General features: G+C 44.5%; 1 pseudogene; it reads right to left on the bottom strand.

Annotated features, from left to right (window-relative positions):
• The window catches only part of LOC109708791, a 29,843-nt pseudogene continuing 7,255 nt past the window's right edge, over positions 237–22,824 (bottom strand).

Genomic DNA, 22,824 nt, shown 5'->3' on the forward strand with positions numbered 1-22,824 from the left:
AGATACATGTGACAGTACATACAAAGGTAGTGATGTCATGCAAATAAAAGGTTTTTTTTACACAAATTTCCTCTCAAGATTTGTTTATTCACACAAGAAAATTCCTGGAATTTATATTGAATCCTGAAAAATACTATAATCTTACGGTATGACTGACATAAATGTATCTCTAATAGTTTATAGGATCGTGCTACAAAATACTAAATTCATCGATAGATTAATCTCACTTTCTCCATCTACCTAACTGAAACACCATTTTGTGATGTAGGAATATAATTATTATTCGGTGATTGGTCTCCAATACCTCTGTAGAGAATTCCACCGTGTCCAATGCAAAATGCAAGTCTACATGGAGTTTGATGTGAAACCGTCTCGATGTTTAGCATCACCACCACTGTCGACATCATCGGTCTATCTGCTGGATCCTCCTGAACACATAATAATCCGATGGGAATGTACCTCAATGCTTCATTTTGCAAGTAATTTCTGCCTAAGGATGGATCCACTATCTCTAAAATTGTTCCATTGATCTAGTGTTCCCATATCTACATCACTGCAATTTTAGTACATCAAAATCCATCCAATGTTCTATACAACAAAGAGAGAGAGAGAAAGAGAGAGAGAGAGAGAGAGAGAGAGAGAGAGAGAGAGAGAGAGAAAGCAATGTATATTTTGCGCCTATTGAGTTTCGACTACTAGAGTAGATAGCTTCTCTATTATAGGAAGCAAAAGGTTGTAGTAACAGGAAGCTAAAATCTATTTCAGGGTATCAAAAGCAGATACTACAATTTGAAGCTTCAAAATTTGCTGCAACAGGAAGTATTTGGGAGATTTAAACCAAAAATTACTTGACAGAAATTCGTTACGAGGCAAAATTGTCTTTCAGTGTAAATCAACATTGTTGTTTGACCTAGGAAGAGCTTTTATAGAAGTATTATTTTACTACAGTTGTTAAACAAAGCACTAAGAGCGTTTTTCGACAATATCCTATCAACTACTTCCTTTGCAAGTAGAAGCTTGGAGGTTCTGCCTCTGCAATTACCAAAAGCTCATTTCGGCTTCCCGGCCAATCAGAAGCTCCAGATCTTTTTTGTTTATCAAATGCCTACTTCCTCTTTTCAATATCAAGCAAAGAAGTATTTCTAAAGTTAGAAGCTAGGATGTAAAAAGCACTTGAATCTAAATGGAGTTGCGCAATTGAAACACTCACATAGGTCAAGAGAACTTTATCCTGCTGAGAGTGGAGGGGGTGTAAGGACTGAGATTTTTGCAGTGTAGCTAAACTCTCAGTTGACGATGTTTTTGTGTGTAATTTAATTACAAAAGCACTCGTCAAGTTTCGGGCGAAAACGAGTTAAAACGGAAATTCTACGCGATTTCCAAGTTTCACTTAAAGTGAATAGTAACTCGATTTTCCGGAGAAGCCGCGGTGAGAAGTTGGCTTCTGGCTCACACCGGACTCTGTTCATAGCAGTCCAATAGCTCGTTTCGACCGGGTCAGCTATTCTGGAACTAATGATGCTGACGGATTTTGAGTTTGACGCACGGATTTCGAGAAAATCCAAAAATACATGTTTTATATGTATTTTGTGTGTGTTTCCTTCTATTCGAAGAAGGTTGGATTTTGTCGTGAATCCGTGGTCGATCAAGACGAAACGAAATCGCAGCTTTGTTGTCTCCGAGGTGCTGATCGCACCGGTGCAATCCGTTCGCAAATCTGACGGACGGATCTGCGGAGATCGCGCGTTGATCGAGGAGAGGTCGGTAGTGGCAAAACGGTATTTTCGCGAAAGTCGCGATATTTTATGTACCGTTTTGCGTGAGATCGCACGTGGAGGGGCATTCATGCGTTTTAGTCGTACTGTGAGGGATTCGGATTGAAATTTGGATGTTTGAGGGGCTTTCTTGCAAGTTGTACCATGTATATATAGTTGTTTTCTAGGGTTTTGATCCCCTAACCCTAACCCTAGCCAGCCCCAGCTACCCTAGTCACCCCAGCCACCTTCACCCTTCCCCCTGCCCTTGCTGCACCACCCCCGGCCGCCGCCGAGCCACCACTTCTCTTCCTTCCCTCTCTTTCTCTCTCCCTCTCTCCTCTCGGGTTGTGTGAAGGCCCGGGGCTGCGTCTCCTGCAGACCCTCCCCCTGGACTTCACCATGCTCCGGCAAATCATCCCCGCCGACCGCCGCCGTCGCCTGCGCAGCCGCAGCCGCTCCAGCCGCCTGCAGCAGCCCAGGCCGAGCCTGGCCGAGCCGGGTTGCCACGGCCACCAGCGCGCCGCCGCCGCCTGGTATCCCTCCCGCCGACCTCCCTCGTGCCCGGGCGCCCCTTCCCGCCGGTCGCCGCCGCCCCGGCGCGCAGCCGCCGCCGCCTCGGCCAGCCCGCAGCCGCCCCAGACCCGCTCGGGCTGAGGCGAGCGTGCGACTCCCCCCTGCGCCGCCGCCGCTTGAGGCAGCACCCGAGGCACTCCCCCGACCTCCTGCAGCCCGCCTCCGCCGTCCCGGAGCTCCCCGGCCGCCGCCGTGGCCGCAGCAACTCTTGGAACCCGAGCCCGATCCCGTGCGGGCTCGGTTTGCTCCGCCGCCGCCGTCGCCGCTTCCAGCCGCCTCCTGAGGTGAGCACCGTGTTCCTCACCTCCCCCGCACCCGACTCTGGGCCCCGCGCGCCCCGTCGTGCCGCCGGAGGCCGGCCGGAGCAGGGTTGCTCCGGCCAAGCCCGAAATAGGGCTTATTGAGTGGGTTTCTTGTTCTGGGCTTCCCGAGCTTCCCCGATCTCCACGGAAGGGAGCACGATGATCCTGGCAAGTTGTTGATCATCGTGCTCACCTTGGTTTCTGTCGGGAAGGCCCCGTTCCGCTGTTTTGGCGATGTCGCTCCGTTTCAGCCTTTTCGGCTGCTGTTTCGGGTTTGTGCTTGCTTTTTCGGCGATCCGAGGCTGTCCTGATGCCTCCGAAGGTGAGCACGGTGATCGTCGGTCAGTGCTGATCACAGTGCTCACCTCACTGTGGATCAACAGTGTCCGGTTAGTTCTGTTCGGCGCGATCTTCCCTGACTGCGCGCTATTCGCTGAACCTTCGGGTTGCTCCCGCGCTTCCCACAGCGAGCCGCTGTGATCCGGACGTGAGCACGGACTCGGGTACGTCGAGACCTGTCAGTGCGTGTCTCTGCGGACTTTGAAAGCCTCGGTTTGCGTGAACGAGCGCTGATCGCTCAAATTACATAAAATGACGAAATTTTATGTAATTAGAGGTCTTTTATGCAATTGTGCTTTGCGTGGCTACTGTGGCAGTGTGTGGGAGTTTGTTATGATCGCTGGACTGATTGTCCATGGTCGTTAGCTTTGCGGAAATCGGTAGGTCGATTTCGGTGCGTTTTTCGGCGAAATTCGCCGAAGAAACGCGGTTTCGCGTTCGGATTCTTTCCGACGGTGTTTGGTTGCTTCGTGTTTGTCGCCAAGCCTTGTTGGCTGTCACCATCATCATTTGTGGGTTCGATGATGATAGGTGAGCCGACGGAGGTTCCGTGTCGAAATAGACACTTCCGGGAACCCGGATTCGTACGATTATTCGGCGATGATCGTATTGTTGTGTGACCTTGTGTTCGCTGCCAGGCATCCAAATTGGAATGTTTTGGGGCAGCGGGTGACTCGTGGTACGAGTCGGTGAGTTCGGGAACTTAGTGGGTCCGACGGCGTCCCGGTGTGGTTTTCGGACTTCCGGTGGGTTACGGTAATCGGTTTTGGGAAACCGATTACAGGGACTTGTGTGGGTTTGTGAGTCTCGTGCTTTGGGTTAGTGGTTTGGATACTGACTTGGTGGATCTTCTTAGGTCCGGTAGACTTGTGCGTACCCAGTGTTCCGACGCGACAGTGACAGGTGGTGCTTCGAGCTGGTAGTCGTGAGAGCGTTTCACTTCCTTCTCCTGTTTCTATTCCTGTGTTTAGACTCTACATGTCATTGCTTGTTATCGTTGGTTATCGTACCCTTGATTGCATTGTATAGTTGTGATAGACATGTGTAGAGCAGTTGCATTTGTATTTCAGTATCTCTGTGGACCTTGGGTCCAGGCAACACATCGACTCTCTTGTCGTGTGTTTCGATCTGGTTGATCGAGTTCGGCGTTGTACGCTCTAGCTTCTATTTCAGTTTGGCATTGTACGCCTCGTTGTTGGCTTCGGCCTAGGCACCGGCTTTAGCCGGGTTTGTTTTTGTTGAGCATACCAGCATGACTTAGTCACGGCACTTGGGTGGTATTCATGACACCGATCGGTTTGGCCACCAATCGGAGTGTACTTATCCGGATGGGTCGTCCTGCGGGGCGATGATCAGGTCGGTGCAGTTAGTGACAGGTAGCGCTTGAGGTCTACGGACCGATACAGCAGGCACAGATTGGGTACAGATTCTGGTTCAGTACATTGAGGCATTCTTTGCATTGTTTTCTATACATAGCAGGTTTATTTATTGCTTCCTTTATCTGTTGTAGCTACTGTAGTTTCTATTTCATATCAGCTTACAGTTATATACTTGTTTATCTATCTCCTTTGGTTTCCGTGATTACGACTTGCCTTCGTGGCTCTGTCGTACCCACTGGAAACCATGGTTGCGGTTTCTCACCCCCCTTTCCCCCCCCAGGTTACAGAGACGAGGAGTTGGATTTTTGGCTCGACGAGAGGACGATCTAGTTAGACGGCAGTAACGACCGTCACCCTTGGTTATTCTTTCCCGCACTTAGTAGTTTTCTTAATAAATGGTTCAGTTAGATTTTGAATGTGGTGATTTCCGTTATGCATGAGATTGGAGTTTTCGATCTGTGGTTTTGGTTCTGTGGAGATTTGGTTTTCTTGTAGTCCTGCATCGTGGTTTTCTACCCCTCGAGGTAGTCGGTTTTCAAAATAAGTTTCCGTGTGGGATAAACAATTTAAAAAGGTTTTCGAATGGCTTTTATAAATGATTGAATTAGAGTTTAAAAACAAAAACTTGCGTGTGGGGAGCACTTTTAAATAGGATGTTTGTTGTATTGTGCATCGCATCATCCAGCGCCTAAGGAGTGCTTAGAGGCATGCATCATTCTAAGGATTGTTAGCTGTATGGAAATGCATATCATGCCTTGGTTGTTGATTGGTAAATGTAGGTTGTGGTTGAGATCCTGTTGTATCGTTGGTACGCCGTGCAAATACAAAGGAGACTCTGTCCGAGTGGACAGAGGAACTTTGTATTTGTGGCGGGTCTGTACGTCGCGTGGGCCAGGTTGAGAAAGAGGTATTTTTAAAATAAAAAAAAAAATGGCACGTTTTTCGCAACTCTGTTTTAAAAAGACTTTTAAAATCGGCCCCGGGGCGTGACAGGGGGGCAGTGTTCTTCCTCCCTGTGATGATCTCCAACATTACAACACCAAAGCTAAATACATCTGACTTGACTGAGAAGTGACCAAGCATAACATATTCTGGTGCCATATACCCACTGTTAAATGGCATTATAATGCTATTATTAATACATGTCATGATTATCAATGTGAGGGAATCAAAATTAATTGTAGAATAAGAAAATGAGCACAATATAAATGAGTAAACATATAAGTTAATATATTCTTGAAATATTATCTACTTAAAACATATATTATCATTTGTGCAACATCTGAATTTTGTTTGTAAAAATATTGCCTCTCTTTTAAAACATGTCCTAATACAAAACTGGCTTGTCCCATGAATTGGATTACTCTCAATTGTAAAAAAAAAGAGTACCAATGCAAGAAATTATACTTTACGCTAGCATATATGAAATTAGAGTAAAGGTAGAATACTCCTAGAAGTAAATGAGATTGTTTACTTTCAGGCCGTTTTCAGCAATTGAGCATCAAAATCGATGATCGACATTATTAAATACCAACTTTACTATTTGAACTTCGTAAAACATGAGTTTCACAATTTTATGGTATCAAATTTATCTTATATTAATCATTATAAGTTGTCAAATTTGTAACTATTTAGAATATAGGCAAATGATGTCAACAAATTATAAAATTTAAATTTTAGAAAGTTCAAATAGCCTTGACCATTTCTAATGTTGTGGGTTGTCGATTTAGAGATCCCCTCTCCAAAAAAAATGATGTAAAAGTGAATGACGTTGTTTACTTCTAGAAGTATTCTAGCTTCGCTCATGGAATTACATGTTTCACTGGAGTGTAAATGTGAAAAAATTAGATTACTTCGCTAAGGGCCTGTTTGGTTCCTTGGAAAATGGTAGAAAACTATTTTCTTAAAGAAAGAAAAATTTGTGGAAAAGAATTTTTTTTAGTTTCTATTGTTTGGTTCGATGCAAAAAAAAAAAAAATAGTTTTCATGTATGCAGGTTTGGTTGGTAAGAAAAAAAAGGAAAAACAGTTTTTCATTTATTTTTGACTTGTTTGGTTAGTTGAAAATCTTGGTATATAAACACCTTCTACAAAAGGAGTTGAGATTACCAACCTTTTAAAATTTATTAACATAATACTCATAAACACTTTACAATATAAATTAGAAATAATTAACTAAAAATAAATTTTAACTATATTTTCGTATTAGACAGTATAATTTGACAAAAGAGATGGAAATAATGAAAATGACGGATAAGAGATGGAGATGGTTCTTCTGTATGTATGGGTGTGTGTGTATATGTCTATATATATAGTTTGGAAATATAGAAATAAGAGTAATGCTTCTATACTTTTTTTTTGTTACCGTTTATTCATGCGTATTCAACGGCTCAGATTTATTTTTTTAAAATTGTGAACTGCAATAGTAGGTCACTTTGGGAGAGGTACCGGTAACCGGTACCTCAAAAAAGGATATTTTTGTCTTTTAATACATGGGCAATTTAGTCATTTTACATCTACTATATTTTTAAAATTTTTATTTTTTCTTTGTTTCCTTTTTCTCTCTCTATCTTTCCTTTCATAATTTGGCATTTTATATAAGGAAATTTCAAATGATTTGACAATATGATCATTGAATTTAAACTTTAAATAGTAATATGAAATTCCTCTAATTTAAATTTCACTTTTAAATTTAAAATTTAATATTATATTCAAATTTATATAAAAATTTAAGTTTTATATAAATACTTTGAAATATGGTAAACAGAAATAATTGTTTGAATTCTAGTCTTCTGGTTTAGGTTTGGTTTTGGGTTTCGAAAAATTGGTCAGTTTTGAATTTGGATATGGATTTTTGAAATCCGTCGAGTTCGGAAATAAGTTTTGTGATTGTTAGTCAGATTCGAATTCAAATTCCTAACTATTTTTTTTCTCACCAATAATTCTAATCTTTTTAATTTATATGTTTAAAATTATATTTAAAATATTTATTAGCTCTAACAGTTAAATTATCATTCTGTTTAAAATATTTATTATCTTTACCGGTTCCAAATTGTTCTTAATGTTATTCGGTTCAATAGGTTAAAATCAGATTCTTGATAGAATAGGTCAAAGTCTGATCAGTCAAATCAATCGGTTCAATCTAGTTTTTAAATCATTGAATTTAAAATTTAAATAGTAATATGAAATTCCTCTAGAGAAATCTAGTTGTAGAAATCTTACTCTCTAAGTTTTTTATGCATTACGTTTTAAACTGGTGCGAATAAACTGTATTTTAAATCTTGGTAGAAATTTAGTTTTTAAATAGTAATATGAAATTCCTCTAATTTAAATTTCACTTTTAAATTTTAAGTATTTAATTTTTAAAATTTAAATTCATCGTATTTAGAAATAAAACTATTTCTAAAATTTCTATAATTTAAATTAATGCATAATTTGAGAAACACTAAAACATTTAAAGTAGATTCCTAAATTAATGCCTAATAATTGTATAAATTTGGTTAATCAATTAATTTCCTAAATTAGTGCTAATTAATGCATAAATTTAGGACCTCAATTAAAAGTTTCTTTAAATATTGTATTATTTAATTACCAAACTAACCTTGAATAAAATAATCCTTTTACCTGCTAAGTATTAAAGTTACATTTTTACCCTCTATTAATCAACGGTTAAGATCTTTTTTTATTTTATTTTAAAAAAAGTACTGAATCATTTCTCTAGAAATAAAGATAGGAGACAGTGAAAATGGACCGGTGATAAACATACACCAATATATTAGAATTTTTTTTCTTTTTTACTCCTCAAAACGTTTGTGAGAAAAAAAATTTCGTTGTAATATCCCGGGTGTTTAGCTGTCTGAGTGATTTTGGCATCTGGGGCTTATCGACACGTCTGGTGGGTGTCGAGACAAGTCGGAGTCGTCTTGGCACGAAATGGACGCAAAACGGACTCAGCGCGGTGCGAGAGTGGAGTTCTAATACTGAAATTTGCAAAGTGCAGGATTTCAGTGTTGAGTACCGGTACCTGGGAAGGAGTACCGGTACCCCAGTGAGATTGTAGAACTGGATGCTTTTGGGTTTGCGCATGTCTGATGCTGAGTACCGATGCCTGTTGTGGAGTACCGGTATCGAGCTCGGGTACCGGTACTGCATTAGGCTGGTACCGGTACCCAGCGAGCGAGACTGCGGATTGAGGGGCCGAGTACCGGTATTTAAGCCGAGTACCGGTACTCCAGGTGTAAAAGTGAGTTGGTAAGGAGTATTTTGGTCCTTTTGATGTGTCGTTCATCCCAACCTAACCCAGCCTATATATTTACGCGTAGGGAGTTTTAGAGAACAGGATACTCCTTCTTTTCCTTCTCTCTCTAGCCGGTGTACGCCGTGTATTGGGGAGGTCGAGGTTCAAGCTCGTTCGGATTTGTCGTTTCTTCGGAGGACCGTTTGTGCGCGTGGGTGTCTTGGTGGAGTTATTGGAGGTCGAGCGAGCGGACGGGATTCCTCCTATCAACTTCTTGCCGATGTTGGATGAGCGCTCGAGGTGGGTTAAATGTTTGCCGAAATCGTCGGATTGCTTTCTAAGTCCTAAAATTGTCAGCATGTATTATTGGCTTTGTTCACCCTGTTAGTAGCTCGAATTCATCGATTTGCATGTTTGTTTTATAAAATCTGAATTTGGAGCATAAGCTAGTGAATTTAGATGTAATTATAAATGTTGAACTGAGATTTGACTTAGGAGAAAACTCATTAAACCTACAATGCTATTTTTTGCAAAGTTACCAGATTTAGCTTTAGGAGCTGTTGTTCTTTTGTATCCCCGCTGTTAGTGCGTATTGGATACTCAGATTAATGTAGGGTGAGTTTACGCTCATGCTTGGAGGCCGAGCTCGTTTTGCAGTAGTGTGTAGATTGTTCCGTACTACGGGGGCCGTCGTGGTTGACGATGGATCCAGATTTGCATCAAATTGGGCCTAGGGCATCTGAGCTTTGGTTGTTAAACCAGTTAGACCCATTTGCATTGACTATAGTCTGTGAGAGCCTGATTGAGCTCGGCAGAGACACGCTTGCATACTCGGTTGGGTCGCGCCCACGAGTGCCGCTCCGGAGTGAGGCTTTGACTTGCGTTGATTTCGCAACCGTCCTGTTTTGACCATTTTCTTGAACGGCCATTCCCGTGGGTGGTGTACGGTGTAGCTTGGTTACAGGCAGGGTGGGTCCGTTTGGGTAGCCCGTATGAGATTGGGTCAGTGGTAGCTAATGATGCATGTTTATGTCTGCAGTTAGTTGGTTTTGGTAGCGATAGTGTAGAGGCATATAGTTGTAGAGTTTTTTCATCTTTCCTTATTATCTTGTGTATACATTACTGTAGAGTTAGTGGGTGGGCCGTTGAGGTCGATGACGGTACCCACTGAGGACTACTCTGTTTTGTAGTAGTTCTCACATCCAGTTGTTGACAACTTTTGCAGAGCCTTCGTCTGCGGCTGCTGCTGTTGTGGATTCTGACCGAGGCAAGGGAGTCTCGAGCTAGAGCCGCCCCTTCCCTGGTCTTTTGCTAGAGGAGTACCCGTCAGAGGTAGTTTTTTGGTTTTTTTTTATGTACATACTGTTATGCTTGTGATACTCGCTGGAGTGAGGTGTTATGGTAGACTTTTGTACGTACAGTGAACCCTTTCTGATTTATATATATTTTAGTTCTAGTAGCTCTATACACTTTGGTTGTAGCTCCTATTCGTGTGCAGGTACAGCTATCGCTTCGTATACATGAGAAATTTCTATGTATACGGCGGGTCTGTTGGCGTACCCGGAAAAATGTGAAAATCCGGGGTGTGACATTCGTTGTCCTAAAAAAATTGAAAAACAAAAAGAGAATTTTGCCATGAAATATGGAAAATAATTTTTCAAAAAAATTAATTTTCTTGCGAACCAAACAGAAGGAATGTAAGGACTGAGATTTTTACAGTGCAACTAAACTCTTTGTTGATGATGTTTATGTGTGTAATTTAATTACATAAGCACTCGTCAAGTTTCAGGAGAAAATGAGCTAAAACAGAGAAGTTACGCGATTATTAGTTTTCACTTAAGTGAATAGTAACTCCAGTTTTTCGGTGAAGCCACCGAGTAGAGTTGGCTTTCCACGCGTATCGGACTCCGTTCATAGCGATCCAATAGCTCGTTTCGACCGGTTTAGCTATTCTGGAACCAATGGCGCTGTCGGATTTTGAGTTTGACGCACGGATTTCGAGAAAATCCAAAAATATATTTTTATATGTATTTAGGTGTTATTTCTTATGTTGGAAAGAAGATTGGATTGTGTTGTGAATCCATGGTTGATCGAGGTGAAGCGAAATCACAGCTTTGTTTTCTCCGTCGTGCTGAACGCGATGGCGCTGTCGGATCGAAAATCCGATGGACGGATTTTCGAGAAACGCGAAATGTTCGCTAAGGGGTCGAGAGTGGAAAATCGGGAAATTCGCAAAAGTCTTAATATTTTATGTACCGTTTCACGTGAGATCGCACGTGGAGGGGTATCCGTGCACTTTACTCGTGCTATGAGGGACTCTTTATGAAATGTTGAGTTTTGAGGGACTTTTCTGCAAATTGGAGCTTCGTATTTAAGCTTTTCACGTTGGAACCCTAACCCTAGCCCTAGCCGCATCACCCTAACCGACCTAACCGCCTCTCCTCCCTTCCCTGAGTGCACGGCTTGCGCCCCAGCCGCCGGCGCACACTGCCGGTCGCCGGAGAAGGAGGTTCCTTCTCCCTGTAGCTCTCTCTTCCATCCATCTCCCTCTATCTCTCTTTCTCTCGGGTTGGAGCCCAGGCTGAGGCTACAGGGCCTTCACCGGCGTCGCCCTGTGCCTCGCCAACCTCCCCCGCCGACCGCCGCCGTCGCCGTGCGCCGCCGCTGCCGCTGCTGCCGCCCAGGCCACAAGCTGCCAGCCTGGGCCGAGCCTAGGCCGAGATCTGTTCGCGACCTCCCTCCCGCGTCGCCGCTGCCTGTAACCTCTCCCGCCGACGTCCACGGAGCCCCGGCATCCCTCCCCGCCGGCCGCCGCCGCCTCTGCGGGCCGCCGCCGCCGCGGCCAGCCGCAGCCGCTCCAGATCCGTTCGGGCCGAGGCGAACTCGCGACGCCCTCCCTGCGTCGCCGCCGCGTGGGACCACACCCAAGGTATCCCTCCGGCCTCAGGCAACCTTCTGCCGCCGTCCTGGAGCTCCGCGGCCGCCGCCGTGCCCGCCATTGCCCGCGGAACCCGAGCTGAGCCTGTGCGGGCTTGCCTTGCTCCGCCATCGCCGCCGCCGCTCTCCGTCGTCACCTGAGGTGAGCGCCATGCTCCTTCCCTCCCCCGCACCCAATCCTGGCCACCGCGCGCGCCGCCGTGCCGCCGGAAGCCGGCCGGAGCAAGCTTGCTCCGGCCAAGCCCGAAATAGGGTTGTTTCTGGGATGTTTACTGTTACGAGCTTCCCGAGCCTCCCCGATCTCTACGGAAGGGAGCACGATGATCCTGGCAAGTTTCTGATCATCGTGCTCACCTTGGTTTCTGTCGGGAAGGCCCCGTTTCGCTGTTTTTGCGGTGTCGACCCTGTAGAGCCTTTTTGGCTGTTGTTCTGTGTTTGTGCGTGCTTTTCCGGCGATCCGAGGCTGTCCTGATGCCTCCGGAGGTGAGCACGGTGATCTTTGGTCAGTGCTGATCACAGTGCTCACCTCATTTAGGGTCTGCGAGCGTCGGATGTGTTAATTTGAAGCATTTTAGTTTCAGTGCGCAGTTTTTCGTTGAACTTCGTGTCGCTTGTACGCGTCCTACAGTGGCCGGAATTGCTCCGAAAGGTGAGCACGGCCTCCGGCACTCCGAGACCTGTCAGTAGGTGTCTCGGTTTGGCTGAATGACTCCTAGTTGTGTAGACGGACCATAAAAGCGCCGAAATCGCATGAAATAATGCGATTTCGGGTATTCGGAAGGGCTTTTATGCAACTTTGATTCGTTGTGGCTACTGTTGGAAGCATTTGCGGGTAGTGGGTACCTCTGGACTGATTGTCCAAGGCCCCCAAGTCCTTGCGGAAATCGAAAAGTGATTTCCGGAGCGTTTTTCGGCGAAATCCGCCGATAGAACGCGGTTTCGGTTCGGAATTCTTCCGACGGTTCCTCGTGAGCATTTCTTGAGTTGCTGAGCCGTGTTGGCTGGTCACTCACGTCATTTCAGGGGTTTGGAAATGACGGGTGAGCGACGGTGGGTTCCCTTGTCGAAATAGACACTCTCGGGAACCCGGATCCGAACGATTATCCGACGATAATTGTTTGGAGGCGAGATTTTGGGATTGCTGCCAAGACATCTTAGTTGATGTGTTTTGTGGCAGCGGGTGACTCATATCATGAGTCGGTGCGTTCCGGGACATTTTAGTGGTCCCGACGGAGTCCCGGTGCGATTTTCGGGACTTCCGGCGAGTTACGGTAATCGGTATTGGGAAACCGATCTCCGTGGGATTGCTTATGGGTTATGCTTTTAGGGTTTCTTAGTTGTGGGTTAGACACTAACCCAGTGGACCCTCCTTAGGTCCGGTTGACATTCTTCTGCAGTCAGGAGACAGGCGCGACATTTGTACAGGTGGGTACTTCGATCCGACGTCGGTACAGTGGTGCACGCTCGGTGATGGTTTCTTACCTTTGCTCTTTCGTTATTATCTAGCATATATATATCTTGATATATAGTGTTGAGCCTAGCACCATGTTGTTTAGTTACACTCTACTCGGTTGTTCTCTTTATATCATGAGTAGGAGTAGAGTAGTTATACCATATTTCTTTATTGCTCTACTTAGCTATTCTGCATATCCTGTATCATGTTTAGAGTAGAGCGGTTTCGTGATTTTATGTGAAATCGGTGACCTAGTTGATTCGTTCTTGTATCTTATATCTGTATATAGTCGGTTTGTTCCTTGACTCTTGTTGTTTGATGACCTTTGAGGTCGGTGTACCCTGAGGGGTAGGATTGTCGACTAGTGGCCGACGGTAGTTCTAGATCATATACTCAGATGACTTGTTGACCGATTCTTGCATATATACAGTAGTTGACTCATTGATCAGTATCTACATACTGTGGGTAGGATGTTGAGTTGTTCCATCCCAGTTGACTTGATTAGTCAGTATTTGCATATGTTTGAGAGGATGTCGATGTTGTCCCATCCTAGTTGACCTGAGTGGTCGGTTCTTGTGCTTCTTTACAGTTGATGACCTATGCGGTCGATAGGCCCTGGGGGGCAGGATTGTCGGCTGGTTGCCGACGGTTGATCATTGACCATATTGCATTGATCGCCCGATACTCGTCGCATTTCACGAACACTGGCGGTCTGATCCACCGCAAGGAGTGTTCTTTTCCGGAAAAGTGGTTGAATGGTGACAACCCGTGAGCCCTAGAGGGGTTATATGCATGTTAGAGCGGCAGTGGTACTGTCGGGAGGTGTTGCGGTGCGGACCTCCAGGGCATTGGCTTGAGGTCTGCGGTGCTGACCAAGAGAGCATTGGTTTCAGATTGGGTACTTTTGGACTGATTGTCCCATTGACGCATATGTTTATAGTAGCAGTCGTTGCATGCATACTTACAGATCTTACTTTATAGTTGTCTTGCTACTATAGTAGATATTCATGTATGCTTTCTGTTCCAGTTACAGTAGCGGTAGCCGTTTATTCAGTATAGTTCTTACTTCCTTTCAGTTTATCGCTATTGTATATCTGCTCATTACCTTGTTTATTTCCACTGACCCATGTTGTTGTATAGTTCTTCCTGATCCGGTGAGTACTCCTCGCCTTCTTCGGCTTGCGGTACCCACTGGGAGGGGAGACATGTTTACATGTTCTCACCTCCCCCACCATTTTTCAGGTATCGCGGGCGTTGAGTAGTGGGACGAGACGTGAGGTACGTGTGTAGCGGTCGATAGAGCTTCCGACCCAGGTTATTTCGATTTAGCTATTACCCTTTTTATTTCTGTGGATATATATAGCTTAGTCGGTTTACATGGTTCAGTTTTGTTTTATTATTTGAATATCTGAGTTTTCAGTTGGTTTTGGAATGTAATAAAGGAATTGTGTTTTCTTGAAATAAAAGGTTTTCTACCCCTCGTGGTAGCGTTTCTTAAAGAATAAAGGTTTCCGTGTAGGGAACAGTTTTCAAAAGAATTTTCGTGAATTTCTATTTAAACACTGAATGTAAAACTGTGATGTGAATGGTGAATGTATGGATGTATAGTTATCTTTATATTCATTTGGTTGTGGTTGTTTTCTGGCTATACTCTTGTACTTGATCGACGCCGTGCAAATACAGGGGAGACTCTGTCCGTGTGAACAGTGGATTCCCTATATTTGTGGCGGATCTGGCATACCCTGGGGTCAGGTTTGCAAAAAAAAAAAAAAAAAAAAAAAAAATTTCGCTGTGTTTTTAACCTAAAGGGACCCCGGGGCGTGACAGATTAAAGTGGTATCAGAGCGAGGTTACAACCACAACACCATTCACAGGTTGTTTTGAAAAGTAAAGGAACTGAACCAAAATAAACTGAACCATTGGTTAGGTTGACTCTTAGGAAGACCTACGGTGTATAGGCACGTGAGTGCGGGGTTTGGACTTGTGTCCTGGGTTGCATTCGAGTTGGGTAAACTCGAAGTGCATGGTATTCCTGTATGTGTTACGGTTCGCACAACTGGTGTCTAAGTCGGGAGTAGTGGCGGTGTACTTTTTCGGACATCGAGTGGCGGGGCGACGTTCCCCAGGTGTTGCCACCCCTGTCAGATGGGCCTTGAAGGGCCAGGTGATCTTCGGGCCTAGGCAAGTATCTTAACTGCCGACGCCCGGGCCACTCTTCCTTCTTAGGACGCGAGAGCTATTGCGAGTGTCTCTACGGAGACGGCAATATGACCTGTTAGGGTCGCGACTTCAGTGGGGGCTACTAGGGTGTAGCCCAGGGTTTGGATAGCGGTCGTTTAGGCGACTGTATTGTTAGTGTTGCTTCCACAGATCTTTGGGTAGGGTTGTGATGCCTACCTATCCTCCTTGATTGCTGATTGGAATCAGCGGTTCGAATCTTTCGACCTTTACCTCGTTCATTCTTCCTACCAGAGTCATATTGACACAGTTTTAGTGTCAGGTCCCTGTTGGTACATACATCGTATGCGATTGTTCTAACACCTAAATTGGTGTCAGGGGATAGTCGATGGTTAGTAGGATCCATCTTGATTCGAGAGACTCAAGATTATTGTCGGAATTCTTGGAGCTTTGATTATAGTTCGGTTGAGGTGCGAAAATCTGTTAGAGAAACCATTTCCTATCGCCTCAGTTTGTGTAGTTGGCGGCTTAGTGTCGCTAGTAGCTTTCGAATGTTGAAAGCTTTACGACTCCCAGTGAGTCGGTTTATAGTCGATCTGTTTTCGAATGTCGACTTATATAGTTGATGTTTCGATAGTATTGGTTGTGAACTTGTGGTTCAGTGATGAGGTATCAAGTGGCTTGATACTTCGATGTGTCGCGCTTCCAACTCATTGTTGGTAGTGAATCTTCGGATATTTCGCTTTTCTTTTGATAAGTACATTGGCTGCAGACAATGTACTGTCAAAAGTTAGGATGAAATACCCATTTCCGGTGTGGAACTTTTGGATTGGGTTAATATTCGCTCTAGCTTGTCTTAGGAGAAGCTTAAGTGATGACCATCTTTGACCATGTAGCGAGCCTTAGATTATTCCCTGGCAGGTTTTGCGCAGTTGACTTATCGTCACTTCTGATGGTTTTTACTTTGGTCCGAGTCTAGGTGATCGTTGGTCCTATTGTTGTGCCTTCCACAGCTAAGAGTTTCTTGGGTAGTAGTCTCGGTTTGTTGTCGTGAGGTTCGAAATCAGTGATTGAGTGACTTGAGCCTAGTGGTTGGTCCTTGATTGTCACCGTATGTGATAGCGTATAAGGTTTGCGACTTGGCCTAGCGTGCAAACCTTGGGTTAGCATGCTTGTCCGGTCATTTGGTGACAGGTGCGCTTGGGTCTCAATGAGACAAGTAATCGGGTGTTGCTGGGGACATCGATCGCTAGGGTCCATGGTAGGACGACAACGACAGGGTCTTGTGGAGACCAGTGCTGAGCATTCACCGATGGTTAGTATCGCAGTTGCGATTAGCGACCTGTGCATCAAGTGATGGACTTGCGAAGAGCTTTTGGTGGTCTGTTCGTACCGGATTAAGTTTGAGGGGACAAAATTGTCTAGCTCAATTGGTATTGTCAGTTGGATCTTTTAGGCAGATGTAAAGTGAGGTCTTGAACCTAGGGCTATAGATTGTGGCAGGTGACCTTTCGTTGATGAGATTTTGGCAGTTTGTGTGGTTACTGCTGGAGACTGTGGTCTCTAAGGTGAGAGTTTTGACTCAGGTCTTAGAACAACGTTTCGTTTTCGCTCTTGGTGAGCAGGTTGACGTTGTTGGATAGTCGGAGTTTTTCGTTTCAGTCTACGTAAATAGACTCTAGATTAAAGTGGTTGTTTCGTGACTTTTCTACGTGAACTTGCGACGTAGTCGAATCGGTTACGGCTATGCGGACCAAGGTAGAACGGACCTAAATTTCTGAATGTTGATTAATTATCTCAGAATTGGCAAATTGGATCGGAATAATCCTAGTCGCGGGACTGTCTTTGTCCGCAGGTATAGAGGTAGTGTTGATTCCCGGTGAGTTTGGTCGTAGATTTTGGTTGGTACCGTTTTCCCGTCGATTTGTCCAGAGTGGACGCAGTCCCATTTTTTTTCCTCACTTACGGAAGTTGATATATCCAGACTGTAATTGACGGTACTCAAGAGTGATATTGACAGTGGTGGAGAGTATATCCGAAATCTCGATTTCGGTGGTATGCTGGTCTAAGTTTCGGGACGAAAACTTTCTTTTTAAGAGGGGGGATAATGTTAAGGACTGAGATTTTTACAGTGCCAACTAAACCTCTGTTGATTTGATGTTTATGTGTGTACATTTAATTACATAGCACTGCGTCAAGTTTCAGAGAAAAAGGAGTAAAACACGAGGAAGTTACGCGATTATTAGTTTTCACTTAGTGAATGTAACTCAGTTTTTTCGGTGAATCAGGTAGAAGTAGAGTGGCTATTCACGCGTAATACGGACTCGTTCATAGCATTCCAATGCGCGTTCGAACCGTTCAGCTATTCTTCGAACAATGGCCTGTCGGATTTTAGTTTGGTAACGCACGATTCGAGAAAATCCAAAATACATGTTTTATATGTATTTAGTGTTATTTCTTATGATTGGAAATAGAAGATTGATTGTGTCGCTGATCCGTGGTTGAATCGAGGGTGAAGCGAATCACAGCTTTGTTGTCTCCGTCTGTGGCTGAAGCCGATGGCTGTTCGTTGACTCGGAAAATCCGATGGGACGGTTTCAAGAAACGCGCAAATATGTTCGCTAAGGGTTCGAGAGTGGAAATATCGGGAAATTCGGCAAAAGGTCTTAATATCTTTATGTCAGTTTCAACGTGAGATCGCACGTGGAGGGGTTCGCTGCACTTTATCGTCTATGAGGGTCGGAATGAAATGTTGAGTTTAGAGCGAATTTCTGCAAATGGAGGCTTCGTATTTAAGCTTTTCATTCTTGGACCCTAACCCTAGCTAGCCCATCACCTAACGCAGACTAACGCCTCTCCTCCTTTCCTGGATGCCCGGCTTGTGCCCCAGCCGCCGGCGCACATTGCGCGTCGCCGGAGCAAGAGGTTTCCTTCTCCTGGAGCTGTAGCTCTCTGCTTCCATCATCTCCCTCTATCTCTCGCTTCTCTCGGGTTGGAGCCCAAGCTGAGGCTACAGGGCCTGCACCGGCGTCGCCTGTGCCCGGCACAACTCTCCCGCCGACCGCCGCCGTGCCGTGGCGCCGCTGCCTTGATGCGCCAGCCAACAGCTGCCAGCCTGGGCCGAACTTTAGGCGAGATATGTTCGCGACCTCCTCCCGCAGTCGACGGCTGCCTGTACTCTCGCGACGTCACGCGTAGCACCCGGCATCCCTCCCGTACGGCCGCGCCGCCTCTGCTGCCGCCGCCGGGCCAGCGGCCGCAGGAGCCGCCCCTCAGACCGTATCGTGGCGGGCGAAATCGCCGCCATCCCTGCGTCGCCGCGCGTGGGCCAACCCGAGGTATCTCCGGCTCAGGCAATCTTCTGTCGGTCTGGAGCTCCGCGGCGCGGCCGTGCCGCATGCCCGCGGAACCCTGAGCCTGAGCTGTGCGGGTTGCTTGCTCCTGCCATCGCCGCCGCCTCTCCGTTCACCTGAGGTTGAGCCGCCATGCTCCTTTCCCTCCCGCACCCAATCTGGGCCACGCGCGCGTGCTTGCGGGAAGCCTGCCGGAGCAAGTTGTCGGCCAAGCCGAAATAGGGTTGTTCTAGTTTAGATGTTTACTGTTATGAGCTTTCCCGAGCCTCCCCCGATCTTACGGAAGGAGAGATGATCCGGCAAGTTTATGATCATCGGTTGCTCACTTGGTTTTTCTGTCGGAAGCCCCGTTTCGTGCTTTTTGCCGGTGTCGACCCTGTAGAGCTTTTTGGCTGTTGTTCTGTGTTTGGTGCGTGTTTTCCGGCAATCGAAGCTGTCCTGGATGCTCCGGAGGTGAGCACGGTGATTTGGTCAGTGCGTCATAAGTTGCTCACTCATTTTAGGGTCTCGCGGCGTGATGTGTTAATTTAGCATTTTAGTCTTTCAGTGCGCAGTTTTTCGTTGAACTTCGATGTCGCTTGTAACGGTCCTACAGTGCGCGGAATTGATCGAAAGGTGGAGCACGGCCTCCGGGCACTACCGACCTGTCAGTAGGTTGTCTCTGTTTGGACTGAATGATGCTAGTGTAGTAGATACGGACCATAACGCGCCGAAATCGATTGAAATAATGCGTTTCGGTCGTATTCGGACAGGGACTTTTTATGCAACTTTGATTCTTGTGGTACTGTGGAAGCTTTGCGGGTAGTGGGTACCTCTGACTGTTTGTCCAGGGCCCACAGTCGCTTGCCGGAATCGAAAGTGGATTTTCCGGAGCGTTTTTCGTAGCGAATCCCGATGTAGAACGCGTTTCGGTTTCGGAATTCTTCCGACGGTTCTCTAAGTGAGCTTTCTTTGAGTCGCTGGCCTTGTTGGCTGGTCACTCATGTCATTTCAGGGGTTGGAAATGACGGCTATTCTAATACCGGCCGATGTGAGCTGACGGTGGTTCGGTGTCGAAAATAGACCTCTCGCGGAACCGGATCGACGATTATCGACCGATAATTGTTTGGAGGCGAGATTTTAGGATTGCTGCAAGACATCTTAGTTGAGTGTTTTGTGGCAGTGGAGTGACTCTATCATGAAGTCGGTGCTTCGGGACATTAACTTTAGTTGGTTCCGACGGAGTCCCTGTGCCGATTTTCTGGATTCGGCGGTTACGCGGTAAATCGGTTATTGAGGAAACGATCTTCCGTGGATTGCTTATGGATTATGCTTTTAGTTGTTTTACTTAGTTGTTGGGTTAAGCACTACCCAGTGGACCTGCTTAGGTACGGTTTACTTCTTTGCAGTCAGGAGACATGGCGCCGACATTTGTTACAGGTGAGTACTTCGGATCACGTCCGGGTCCTACAGGTGGTGCACGCTCGGGTATGCGTTTCTTCCTTTATTGCTCTTTCTGTATATTATCTAGCAATTATATATCTTGATTATAGGTAGCTAGCCACATGTTGTTTCAGTTACACTATTCGGTTGTTGCTCTTATATATCATGGAGTTAGGAAGTAGCAGTAGTCTACCATATTTCTTTATTGCGTACTTAGATATTCTGCATATCTTGTATTATGTTAGAGATAGAGCGGTTTCGTGCTTTATGTGAAATCGGTGAGCTAGTTGTTTTTTTGTATATAGTATATCTGTATATAGTCGGTTTGTTCCTTGACTCTTGTTGTGTTGATAACTTTGAGCGAGTGTACCTGATGGGATCTTAGATTGTCGACTAGTGGCCGACGGTAGTTTTAGATCATATACTCAGATGACTTGTTGACCGATTTTGCATATATACAGTAGTTGAGCTCATTGATCAGTAATTACTCTGTGGTAGGATGTTGAGTTGTTCCATCCCAGTTGACTTGATTAGTAGTATTTGCTTATGTTTAGAGAGGATGTCGATGTTGTCCCATCTCAGTTGACCTGAGTGGTCGTTCTTTGCTTTCTTACAGTTGATGACCTATGCGCGCTCGATAGGCCCTGGGGGCAGGATTGTCGGCTGGTTTGGCGACGGTTGATCATTGACCATATTGCATTGATCGCTCCGATACTCGTCGCATTTCACGAACACCTGGCGTCTGACTCACCGCAAGGAGTGTTCTTTTTCGAAAGTGGTTGAATTGTGACAACCGTGAGCCCCCTAAGGGGTTTATGCATGTTTAGCAGGGACGTGTATTGTAGGATGTTGCGGTGCGGACCTCAGGGCATTGGCTTGAGGTCTGCGTGCTGACAAAGAGACATTGGTTTCAGATTGCGTACTTTTGGATGATTGTCCATTGACGCATTATGTCTATTGTAGCCGGTGCTTGCATGATACTTACAGATCTTACCTTATAGTTGTCTTGCTATATAGTAGATATTCATGTATTTTATGTTCTAGTTACAGTGAGGTAGCGTTTATTTCAGGTTAGTTGTTACTTCCCTTCAGTTTATCGCTATTGTTATCTGTCTTACCTTGTTTATTTCCACTGACCGTGTTGTTGTATAGTTCTTCTCTGATCCGGGAGTACTCCTCGCCTTCTTCGGTTGCGGTACCACTGGGAGGGGAGACATGTTTACATGTTCTCACCCTCCCCCATTTTTCAGGTACGCGGGCGTTGTGTAGGCGGACGAGACTGAGAGTACGTTGTAGCGGTTCAATAGAGCTTCCGACCCTAGGTTATTTCGATTTAGCTATTATCCTTTTTATTTTTGTGGATTATATAGCTTAGTCGGTTTACATGTGTCAGTTTTGTTTTATTATTTTGAACATCTGATTTTTCAGTTGTGTTTGCGAAATGTATAAGGAATTGTGTTTTTTTGAAATAAGGTTTTCTACCCCTCGTGGTAGCGTTTCTTAAAGAATAAAGGTTTCCGTGTAGGGAACAGTTTTCAAAAGAATTTTCGTGAATTTCTATTTAAACACTGAATGTAAAACTGTGATGTGAATGGTGAATGTATGGATGTATAGTTATCTTTATATTCATTTGGTTGTGGTTGTTTCCTGGCTATACTCTTGTACTTGTGCGACGCCGTGCAAATACAGGGGAGACTCTGTCCGTGTGAACAGTGGATTCCCTGTATTTGTGGCGGATCTGGCATACCCTGGGGTCAGGTTTGCAAAAAAAAAAAAAAAAAAAAAAAAAAATTTCGCTGTGTTTTTAACCTAAAGGGACCCCGGGGCGTGACAAGGAACAAATTTTTTCAATCTGAAAAATTTTTTCTGGCATATTTTCTAAGGAATCAAACAGGTCCTACATATCCCTAAATATGTAAAATGTGAAAAGCTTGAAAAAAAAATTACAATGATGGCAAAATGGAAAAAGATATTTACTTACAGTGTCCCAACAACTTGAGCGGTGATTGCCCGAGTTTGGTCCTCTCCAACAAGCCTAGCCAGACCGAAGTCGGAAATTTTAGGATTCATGCCAGCATCTAATAAAATGTTGCTTGCCTTCAAATCCCTATGAATAATTTTTAGTTGGGAATCTTCGTGCAGATACAGTAGTGCTCGAGCTATTCCATTGATGATCCTGCACCTCTCGCCCCATTTGAGTTGTTCTTTCTTCTCGGAATCTTTTCAAATTAAAGTCACCCCAAATTTCAGAAAAAGATAGTAACCGGTCAAAATGCTATTAAATGTGCTTCTTTTCCATTTTTAGGGTGAGGCTTAGAGAATGACTAAATGAAGGTAAATATAAAATAACCATCACAAAAATATAGTTAATGATGCAAAATCATATTCAAAGAGGGTCCGTCAAGTCATCTTTTGTTTATTTACTCAATTTTTTGTATTATGTTTGATTGAGTCGTTTAAGTTTTAATTTTTTTAATTTTTAGAATTATTATTGTTGTTAATTTATTTTAGAGATTTGTTTTATTTTTTAGGATTTATCATGTGAAATAAATACAAAAAAAATTAGTAATATAGTTTATGATTTTTTTTTAGATTTGTCCAGATTAGAAAATATCCCTAAAATTGTGGAATTAGTTGTAGATTAGGATTATAGTTTGATGGCTATAAATATGTCTTATAATTTTAAAGATCAGTTATGGTGGAATAAAATTTTGATTTTATATTGAAACTGCTGCCATGGTATCTTCTTTTTTTCTTTTGCCATGTGACTGGTGAAAATTATGTCTCTAAATGGTCTTTCTTTATTTTTTTAATAATTTTTTTCCATTTCTCGTTTTTTTTAATCCTTATTCTCTAATCTTTTCAAAATTATTATAAAATTTTTTGAAAAATTCT

This window comes from Ananas comosus, linkage group 4 (assembly GCF_001540865.1).
Source record: "Ananas comosus cultivar F153 linkage group 4, ASM154086v1, whole genome shotgun sequence".
Classification (NCBI taxonomy): Eukaryota; Viridiplantae; Streptophyta; class Magnoliopsida; order Poales; family Bromeliaceae; genus Ananas; species Ananas comosus.